This window comes from Gossypium hirsutum, chromosome A13 (assembly GCF_007990345.1).
Source record: "Gossypium hirsutum isolate 1008001.06 chromosome A13, Gossypium_hirsutum_v2.1, whole genome shotgun sequence".
Taxonomy (NCBI): Eukaryota; Viridiplantae; Streptophyta; class Magnoliopsida; order Malvales; family Malvaceae; genus Gossypium; species Gossypium hirsutum.
Genome location: NC_053436.1, coordinates 110,566,238 through 110,576,662, shown reverse-complemented (window position 1 = coordinate 110,576,662; position 10,425 = coordinate 110,566,238). Strand labels below are relative to the sequence as shown.

The 10,425-nt window shown below is 32.8% G+C and overlaps 1 long non-coding RNA gene across 1 annotated transcript; it reads left to right on the top strand.

The window, feature by feature from the left end:
* Positions 1-7,881, top strand: LOC107941264 (uncharacterized). Its single transcript, XR_001695570.2, has 3 exons — positions 1-288; positions 5,712-5,903; positions 7,574-7,881. It is a non-coding gene; the product is annotated as an uncharacterized lncRNA (long non-coding RNA).
* The last annotated feature ends 2,544 nt before the right edge of the window (positions 7,882-10,425 follow it).

Genomic DNA, 10,425 nt, shown 5'->3' with positions numbered 1-10,425 from the left:
AAAAGAAAGTAACACGGGCTTAACAGCAGCCCAAAGCTGGCAAAGAATTGAGAACGTTGTTGAGGACAGCTACGGATTTCAAATTACAGAAATGGGTTTTACAAAAGAGGGAAAATGATAGAAGCCCATTTAATTTGTTTGAATGTTGGGTGTTTCAATTCAACGGAAATGAATCGCCATTGTTGCTTCACGGGGAAGTTTCTGGTCATTGCGAAGTATATCTACATTGCTATTGGTCTGCCAAAACCATGGACGGCCAATTTTGTTCCTCTGATCTTGCTGAAGCAAGTAATTTTCTTGTCCTGTCTGAGATTATGTGAATTTTTTTTTTGTTTCGAAAACTTAAAAGCTATGGACATCTATTGATTGGTCTTCGTTTATGGAAGAATATATTGTTGAACTCTTTGATTTGATTAATTCTGTTATCTGCTTTTGGTTTACCTTTTTAGCAGTTGAAAATTTATGATGTGTTATTAGTGTAAGTACCTTTGTGGGTCTAATAGGTCCATTGATAAGAGAAATTAGCTTCACTTGATTAAAACCCTTAACGTGACGGGATAATTAGACTTTGTTGTGTAAAATGAAAAAACAATTTAAGGAACACCAGAAAAACAAATTCATGCTCCTTTCCTTTCCTTTTTATTGTTACGCTTTTCATAATTTTAGTCCATCATTTAAGAGAAAAAGGAATTTGATTATTATTTTGGTAGATGGTTTATATTTATGTAGTTGTGATTTGGTGAAACAGAATACTGAATGGTTGGATATTTGATGAATTTCTTTGCAAGTACATGTAAAGTCCCTTAGGATATAGAGATAAATGCTTGTTAATGGTACAATCAAATTAGCTGACGGAATATGTGGTATCTTAATCTTAGTTCATCAATGTCATATGAGGCTACAAGGGAATGGCTTAAGATATACAGATAAATGTATATAGATAAATGCTTGTTAATAATACAATTAAATTTGGCTGATGGAATACATGGTATCTTATTCTTAGTTCATCTATGACATATGAGGCTACTAGAGAATGGCTTAGAGAATGGTAAAGACAAAGGGGTAAACTCTTAGAAGAGCTATTTTACTAGCAAGTCTACAATCAGCCCATCATTCATTCATGAAGATGAAGAGGTGGCATAAGATGCTATGATTGCATATGAAACCTCCTGCCTCTTCTATATCTTCCTCTGTGACCTACCCTTGTTTGACCCTCTCACGCAATCCTGAGACCATTGGAAATACTAACAATGGTCTAATTTTTATGATGAGGCCAACTCTTACTCCATCAGCTTCTTCCATTTTTTCAAGTAAAAAGTGCCTGGAGTGGTAGGTTTATCTGGTAAATCACTGATTCGATATCAATTTCCTTGCTAGAAGCAAGGTAGTATCTTGGTCTCCATAAATCGTACCCAAACCATTTCTGCTAACTTGAGAAAATTGTATCTGTTTGGCAGAAGGAGACTGGCCATTGTAATGCCTACTGAGTGTAACTCTAGTACAAGGAGAGTTGCATAATCTCTTATTTATAGGGCCGTTTGAGACCAGCTATTCTTAATATTTAATACAAATTTGGAAGGTATTTTCAAATATAGAAGGTATATTTAATACAAAATATACCTTCTATATTTGAAAATACCTTCCAAATTTGTATTAAATTTATACAAATATAGAAAACTTATTCAGATATAGAAGGTATATTTTTATGGAAGGTATAAAATATTCAAATATGGAAAGTATTAAACAATCAAATATTCAAATATGACCATATTTGATTATACCTTCTATATTTGAAAATACCTTCCAAATTTTTATGGAAGCATATAATTGGTCTCAAACAGCTCTACAAATACAAGATTGTGCTACTTTCCTTGTATCACAGTTCCTGTCAATTGACTTTCATATATGGATTTTTATGTGAAGGTGCATGAATTAAATATACTTTCTATATTTGAATATTTAATACTTGTATCTTTGCATAAAAGTTCATATAAGCATACCTACTATACTAAGCAGTTACCATAAAAGACATTTAGAAATACAACAAAATTTTAATACATAGAAAATGCATTAATACCAAAAATACTGCATTTTTTATCCTTGCATAATTACTTTTCCTACATAAGATATATTGTATTTCTATTTGTTTTACTACCAGTCTAGAAAGCAGGACCCGTAGGGAGGGCAAACAAATTGGAAACAAATTAGTTTAGTAAAAACACTTTTATGGACCCTCTCAATTAAATATTAAGCAAATCAGTTGCTCTCAATAAAATTGGAGCAAGTTAACCCCTATCAATTCCGAAAGTGAGCAACTAAGGACAATTAATAATGATATAATGTTTTTTCTGTCAATAGTTCATAATTTTTATTGATTTAATAATAAATTTAGCCCTCGATGTTTGTTATTCAACATAAATGTTAGAATATGTAAATGTTGCAGGCTAAATTTATTAAGACCAAATTGACAAACTGCGTAAACTTTGACAGCTAAATTTTCTATTATGCCAATAAAAAATATGTAAAATTGATGAAAAACATTAACATTGTGATTAATTGTCCTTAATTGCTCATTTTTTAAATTGACAATGATTAAATTGGTCTGATTTTTTAGAGGGACCAAATTACTCAATATCGAAATTGAGAGGGACCAAAGAGGTCTTTTTACCAATTACTTCTCTTTGGTTTTGGAGTTAAATGGACACCCTGACAACTTATGTGTAAAGTTTGAAATCCTAATACTAACATCAAAGACTATGACACTTCATCCAAATTCGGGAAGAACTTTTCCCATTTGTATTTTTAACCAAATTGAAGCAAACTATTAGAAATGGCATAAGTCTAGTTTCCATTGTTTTGTAGTATCAAAGAATTAGTCAAATACATATTCTAATTGATAATAACACTATCATCATTTGACAATCTGGTTGACTGAGAATTGTTATCTAGGGAATTCTATGAATCAATTCAAGCAGAGTGTGCGAAGACAACCAATACAAGGAAACTAGTAGAGAGTAGAGGCAGAGTTCCGACCATAAGATTGAATAAACACGAAGAATATGTATTCTAATTCTCTATAAAAGACATGACCAGATTTTTACGTGTTGTTACCACTTACCAATCAAGTTAAGCATAGGCATGAATACATTTTTCCTTATGTTGTATCGCTTTCTATGTTCTGGTGTTTATTTTTATTTTAAAACAAGAAAAACAAAAAGAGACTTGGAGCTGTGAATGAAAATGCTTTTGAAGGGTCATTTTCTTGAAAGGAAGATCCAATTCAGTACCTCTTATATATTGTTGATATACTTTAGTAAACTAGGTGAAACTTGATAGAAAAATAAGTTAGCTTTACTGACCTTGTTGGATTCAGTAACATTATGAACAGAGCTGATCTGCTTAAATTCGGGATTATGCAGCCCAACCTTTGTGGTATTTTCCCATTTTCTTGCACTAGAACCCGTAGATGCACAAGTGCAAAATTTCTTGAGAAGAAAGTAAGGACTCGAGCTGGCAAATAACGCCTGCCAAAATTCTTATTTATAGAGTCGGTCATAACTTTTATAGAAAGTTGCATCTGTGGATTGTGTTAACACGTCGACACTACGAAATCATCTATCCACGTGTAATTGCTTAGTTTACATATTGAAATGATTTATATGGCCTAGGGTATTGGCGGAATAATTTGATAACCGTTCTGCTTTGCACCATAAGTTATTACTCTCGTTAATTACACTTTTATTACTATATTTATAGATATAGGTGTTACTTGGGCCTTGCATATTACCTGTGCATACTGCATAGGCACTGCCGTGATGCGTTGTCATGACAAAGTAACCATTAAGTTGCCATGTTTAGCCAACTATTTGCTTACGTTTTTTCGCATTTCTATTTTATTTGTTACATCAAATAGAAATTGCTATGCCATATTTTCCATCCTGTAATAGTTTTAAGTGGACTATATTGTTGGATCAAATGTTGGACTATGAGTTATTGGAATGCAAGACATTTTAACCTTACTTTGTTTGAAACTGATATTGAAGACATTTGTTATACAATTTTTTATGCTGTAATACTATGTCTAAAGAGGTCCAATTTACCAGAATTGAGACTACATATGTGTTACTGATTGACTGAACTTTTTACACATAATAACCTTATTTATTTAATTTCTTTTCATGTCTTATAGGTGTTTGGCTCCCCTCCATTATTTACTTTTGTGTCTATTACTATCCAATATAAGGTTAATCACCTTTTACAAATATCACTTCCACAATTCATTGATGGATCTTACACATTTGAATGGTGATGATTAGTGCATTTGAAAGTTTTAGATTAAAAAAATAATTGACTGGATCTCAACCCGTTCTATACTAACCTCAGTCCAACCCTAAGCATTCCTAAGTCTAGTTGCACAAGTCCATCTTCTTGTAGTTAACTTCAACATGGTGTGCAACTCTCTAAATATTGGTATACATATACATATATATGCCCTCTAGTTTTTGTATTGAGTTTAGCATTCTGGAATTACTGCATGTGGCTACACTATTTAATCACTCGCTTTCAGTATCCTGATATTAACAATGGCACTTTGACATCTACTGACACTTTATCCAACCATTAATTCTTGTATTTATGTCAGCAGGTAGCAATAACATTAAGATTGAAATTTTGAGTTCTTTTTTTAATGTTTTAGAAAGAAGTAAGAATGACTGCCATTAATAACTTATATTGTGAGATTGCAAGGTAGAACTTTTGCAATATCATGTGACAATCAATTCTAATTTGTTTAAGGTTGGCAAAGACTATTATTTAGACCATTAATGTGTTTCAAATATGGGTACTGATCAATATAAATATTCTAATTTGTTTTCTAAATTCTTTTTCTTGATTTGAAGAATTATACCTTTCATATCCATGTTTGGTTATATGTCAGATATAGATTTTGAATATATATACTTTTAAGGAAAAGGGAAAACTAAAAAGTCCATAAACGAAAATAGGGTGTAGATGGAGTATATTTGTCTAGGTTGATTGAAGTGCTTTGAGTGATTTGGGAGAATTACACTCTATCTACCATGTTAGCAATTATCTCCAAGGGCAACCATAGCTACCCAGAGTAGCTATTGAAAAATATGGACCATGATGAATAAGTGTGTGTTGGAAGAGCTTCGCATTAATTGTATATGTCAAATCTAGCTTCAACAATACTGAGTACTAAAATAACATGAACATGACTTGAAAAATTAGTTAAAACATAATACGAAATAGTAAAAAATTGAACAGAGCTTGGATAAATGAATATATTAAAATCGATATAAAACAGTCTTTCTTCCGGTATTTATATTGGTGCATATGTATATAAGCATGTTTCATTCTATATTTTACATTTATTAGACAAGTTACTATTAAAGAAAATATAATTCTCAAAATTCAAACTTGAAAATTTTTGACATAATATTTAAAATCACAACTTTATATATTAGTTCTTTTATTATATATCTTTTCGGATGTAGTGAGTCAAACTATGAATTGTTTTTTAGCACTCATGTTTTGATGAGTATGAATTGTTTAAGTTGCCTGGATTAATACTTCATTATATTAGTTTATGAATTATGTGGTTGCTTCTTATCTACTCATTTATAGTTTTCAACCCTGAAGGAATTTGGCATTTTTTATCTGCACTAAGCTTTAGAGTGATTCCCTTACAGAAGCTACTTCAACCAATATGGCTAACTCCTAGGAGGAAAATCATAAGTTGACCGAGACCATTGAATTCCACATTGGGCTGAAAAACAATGATCCCTTAAAAGACAAGTGTTTCAGTGTTTGTGAAGCTGCCACACACTCATTGCTCCAAAATAAAGATCTGCATGCTTGGAGATGATCAACTTTTTGAAGAGGTAAATTTGTGTCTTTCTGAGGTGAACTTGGTTTGCCTACTTTGCTAAGAAGAACATTTTATTTCTTGACCTAAGCATAAAACAGATATGGGTATGCATTTGAAATGTGCATGGTTACTTCAAGAAGAATGAAGAATCTGAGCAACATAAAAACTATGTATTTGTAACTTTTGAGTGTTTCCTTTTATGCGGTTCGATTTATATTGCAAGCTGAGAAGATTGGTTTGGATTAAATGGATGTAGAAGCATTGAAGACGCTAAACAAGAACAATAAGTTGCGCATTGAATGGGTTGATCATAGGTAAGGTGCCTTTGCTTGAGGAGTACCACGGCCCTTCAAACAGGATCTTTTGAGTTATGCATAGAGGGAAAGTTGTTGTGGAGATTAATACTGAATCCCTTTTTTTTACTCAGAATGTTTCAAAATATATGCTCTTTGATGTTGGAATTCATAGAAATTATGAATATTTGATACATTAGGAGTTTTCGTTTTGAAATGGACACCCTGAAAATAAGTTACTTCTCTTTGGGTTTGGACTTAAATGAACACCCTGAAAATTTATCTGTAGGGTTTGAGATCCTGATACTTACATCCAAGGACAAAGACAAGTTACCCCAATTTGACAAGAACTTTTCCTTTTAGTAATAGTTTATTTCTTTCAAGAAATCAAATAGAAATGGCATAAGTTTAGTTTCCATTGTTTTATGGTTTCAAAGTATTAGTTGTATACATAATCATTTGACACTCTAGTTGACTGAGAATTGTTTTCTATGGAATTCTATGAATAAACTCAAGCAGAGTAAGGAAAAAAGACCAGTGCTAGGAAACTAGTAGAGAGATTGAATAAACACATAGAATAAGTATTCAAGTTCTATATTAGTGACATGATTAGATTTTCTTTTCTGCTCTTTTGCTTTCTTTGTTTATTTTTCTTCTTAAACTAGAAAAACAAACATATAAAAGAGAATGCTTGCCATTTTCATGAACCAATTTAGTACCTCTTATATATTGTTGAGGTAGTGCTTCATAGAAAAATAAGTTACCTTGTTGGATTCAGTGTAAAATGTTATAAGTTGAGCTGATCTGCTTAAATATGGGATTATGCAGCACAATTATTGTACTATTTTCCCATTTGCCTGCACTAGATCCTGTAGGTGCTCTTAGAAAGATTGAAGTAAAGGCTGTTTGGTTGAGAAGAAAGTAAGAATTCGTACGATTGTAAGATGGGTTTTGACAATTAGCATCAGCCAAAGATCTTATTTGTATAGAGCCGGTTGTAACTCTTATGGACAATTGCATTTGTGGATCATGTTAACACGTCGACGCCATGAATTCTTCTATCCACATGTAATTGCTTAGTTTATTTCCATATTAAAGTCATTTATGCGGTCTAGGTAATCGCTTAGTTTGGTTAACCGGTTTGTGCACCGTAAGTTATTATTCTCTCTAATTTTATTACAATTAGAGTTGTTTCTGGACCATGCATTTTGAGTGCTTATGCCTAAGGCATTGTCATGATGCGTTGTTTCAAGTTGTGTCGAAATTTCAACTGTAGTTTAAGATTAATGATCTTGATTCATGAACTTGTTCCTATTACAATCCGGTTGAATGACATTTTTTTTCAACAAAAAGATTTAGATGTCTAATCAATAGATGCTCGTATCTGCAGTGTACTATTGATCTGCAAACCATTTGCTGTTGTTTCGGCAAGGCAGAGGAATCGGTTCGTTTCTGTTACCAACATGACGTTTAGCCCTTCGCTATAGAACATTTCGAAGCGTCCATTGTCTGGATTTTGTTAGCAAAATTATCCCGTTAAATGATATCCATTAAAGCAGGAGAAATGATATCCATTAAAAGCGGGAGCTTGTTCAAGGTGCTAGAAATTTTGTACTTTGACCACTTTAAACAGATCTCAAGGTGTTGTCTGGAAATTTGCCTATGGAGTCTCTGCCTGAATGTGAGTGCAAGTTCATTGGAAGGTATGTTTTACACATATATTGAAAGATTTCAAGAGAGCTTTGAATAAAATTGTACTTCTCTTATTAACTAAAGAATTGAACTTAAATAGAGAAAAAAAGTCCTAATCCTAATTAGGAAATAGTTCCCTTATTCTAATAAACTACTAAAACATAAAAGAAAATAGTTCCCTTATTCTAGTAAACTACTAAAAGATAAAATAAAAATATTTCTAGAATATGAATAAAACTTATCTACCCAAATAAGATTTATCTACCTAAATAAATTTAAAATATATACATATTTTAACACCCTCCCTCAAGTTGGTGCATATATATCAATCATGCCTAACTTGCTTACAAGAAAATCAAAGCTTGTCTTAGAGAGTCCTTTGGTGAATATGTCAGCAATCTGTTGTTTTGAAGGAACAAACGGCATGCACACTTGGCCTTCTTCAATCTTTTCCTTGATAAAGTGTATCAATCTCAACATGTTTAGTTCTGTCATGTTGGACTGGGTTGTGAGCAATGCTAATGGCAGCTTTGCTATCACAGTACAACTTCATTGGTGAAGTTATTGGTTTCCTCAACTCTTCCATAATTATTTTTAACCACACCATTTCACAAATTCCTTGAGCCATTGATCTAAATTCAGCCTTTGCACTACTTCTTGCTACAACAGTTTGTTTTTTACTTCGCCAAGTCATAAGGTTTCCCCAAACAAATGTAAAGTATCCTGTAGATCTTCTGTCTGTTATTGAGCCTGCCCAATCTGCATCTGTATAAGCTTCAATTCCTCTTTGTTCGAATTTCTTGAAGAATAAGCCCTTTCCCGGTGAACTCTTCAAGTATCTTAAAATTCGAAACACTGCTTCTTCATGTTCCTCCATTGGGGAGTGCATAAATTGACTCACTAAGCTTACTGCAAAAGCTATGTCTGGCCTTGTATGTGATAAGTAAATTAACTTACCAACTAATCTTTGGTACTGCCCTTTATCAACTAATCGACCTTCTTTATTTTCAAATTTTACATTTGGATCAATTGGTGTGTCAACTGGGCGGCAACCACTCATCCCAGCCTCTTTTAAAAGATCAATCACATTTTTTCTGAGAGACCACAAGACCCTTCTTTGATCGAGCAACTTCCATTCCAAGAAAGTATTTCAAAGGACCCTAGTCTTTGATCTCAAACTCTAATGCTAGATGCTCTTTGAGACGTCTTATTTCATCCACATCATCTCCTGTAAGAATGACATCATCGACATAAACTATAATAACAGCTATTCTACCTTTTTGTGAATGTCAATAGAACATTGTGTGATCAGCTTTCCCTTGTGAGTAACCTTGTTTTTTAACAACTTGAGTGAATCGTTCAAACCAAGCTCGAGGAGACTGCTTCAGACCGTATAAAGATTTCTTAAGTTTACATACTCGAGTTCCAAATTTTTTTTCAAAACCTGGAGGAGGATCCATGTAAACTTCTTCTTCAAGTTTTCCATTTAGGAAAACATTCTTCACATCTAGCTGCTGTAAAGACCAATCAAGATTAACAGCAATTGATAAAAGAACTCTGACGGAATTTAATTTGGCCACTGGAGCAAATGTTTCAAGATAATCTATCCCGTATGTTTAAGTGTACCCTTTTGTTACCAACCGGGCTTTGTATCTATCTAAAGATCCATCTGGTTTGAATTTGGTTGTGAACACCCATTTACAGCCCACTGTTTTTTTTCCTACGGGTAATTCCATTGTTTCCCATGTACCTGTTTTTTCAAGAGCACGTATCTCCTCTAAAATAACCTCCTTCCACTCAGGAACCTGTAAAGCATCTTTCACATTTTTTGGTATTTGGACAGTATCGAGACACGAAACAAAGGTTGAGAATGTCGAAGATAAGGCTTTATAGGATACAAAGTTAGACATGTGATATTTGACAATATTTCTAACACCTTTTCTTTTGGCAATTGGAATATCTAAATCAGAAAATTCATTGGCTGGATTATGAGCTTTACCTGGACTTTTGACAGGATCTTGCGGGTCGGATTCTTGGTGATGAATCTGGTGGATTCCACTTTCTTGATTTTGATTTCTTCTTGAGTAAACAATTAACTCCTTTGTTTGTTTTTTATTTTCATGATCAGACTCTACACCTTCATCCTCCTTTTCATTAACATTAACATCATTAATTTTTGTGTTAATTATAAATTTGCCTTCCCCATTATTAGAATCCCTGTGTTGTATATTCCTAGTCTCTTCTTGATCAATTATAGAATCTTCTTTAGTATAATTCCCTCCCTGAAGATTAGAATCAAAATAAGATTGTGTTTCAACAAATATGACATCCATGGTAACTATAATCTTCCTATCAATTGGATCATAACATTTGTAACCCTTTTTATTAGAAGCATAACCAACAAAGACACATTTTTTTACTCTAGGATCTAGTTTACCTTGGTTGTGAAGATGAACAAAAACACTACACCCAAAAACTCGGAGGGATAAATCTGTAATCAATTTAGAGTTAGGAAAGTTATCTTTAAAGAGACTAAAAGGAGTTCTATAA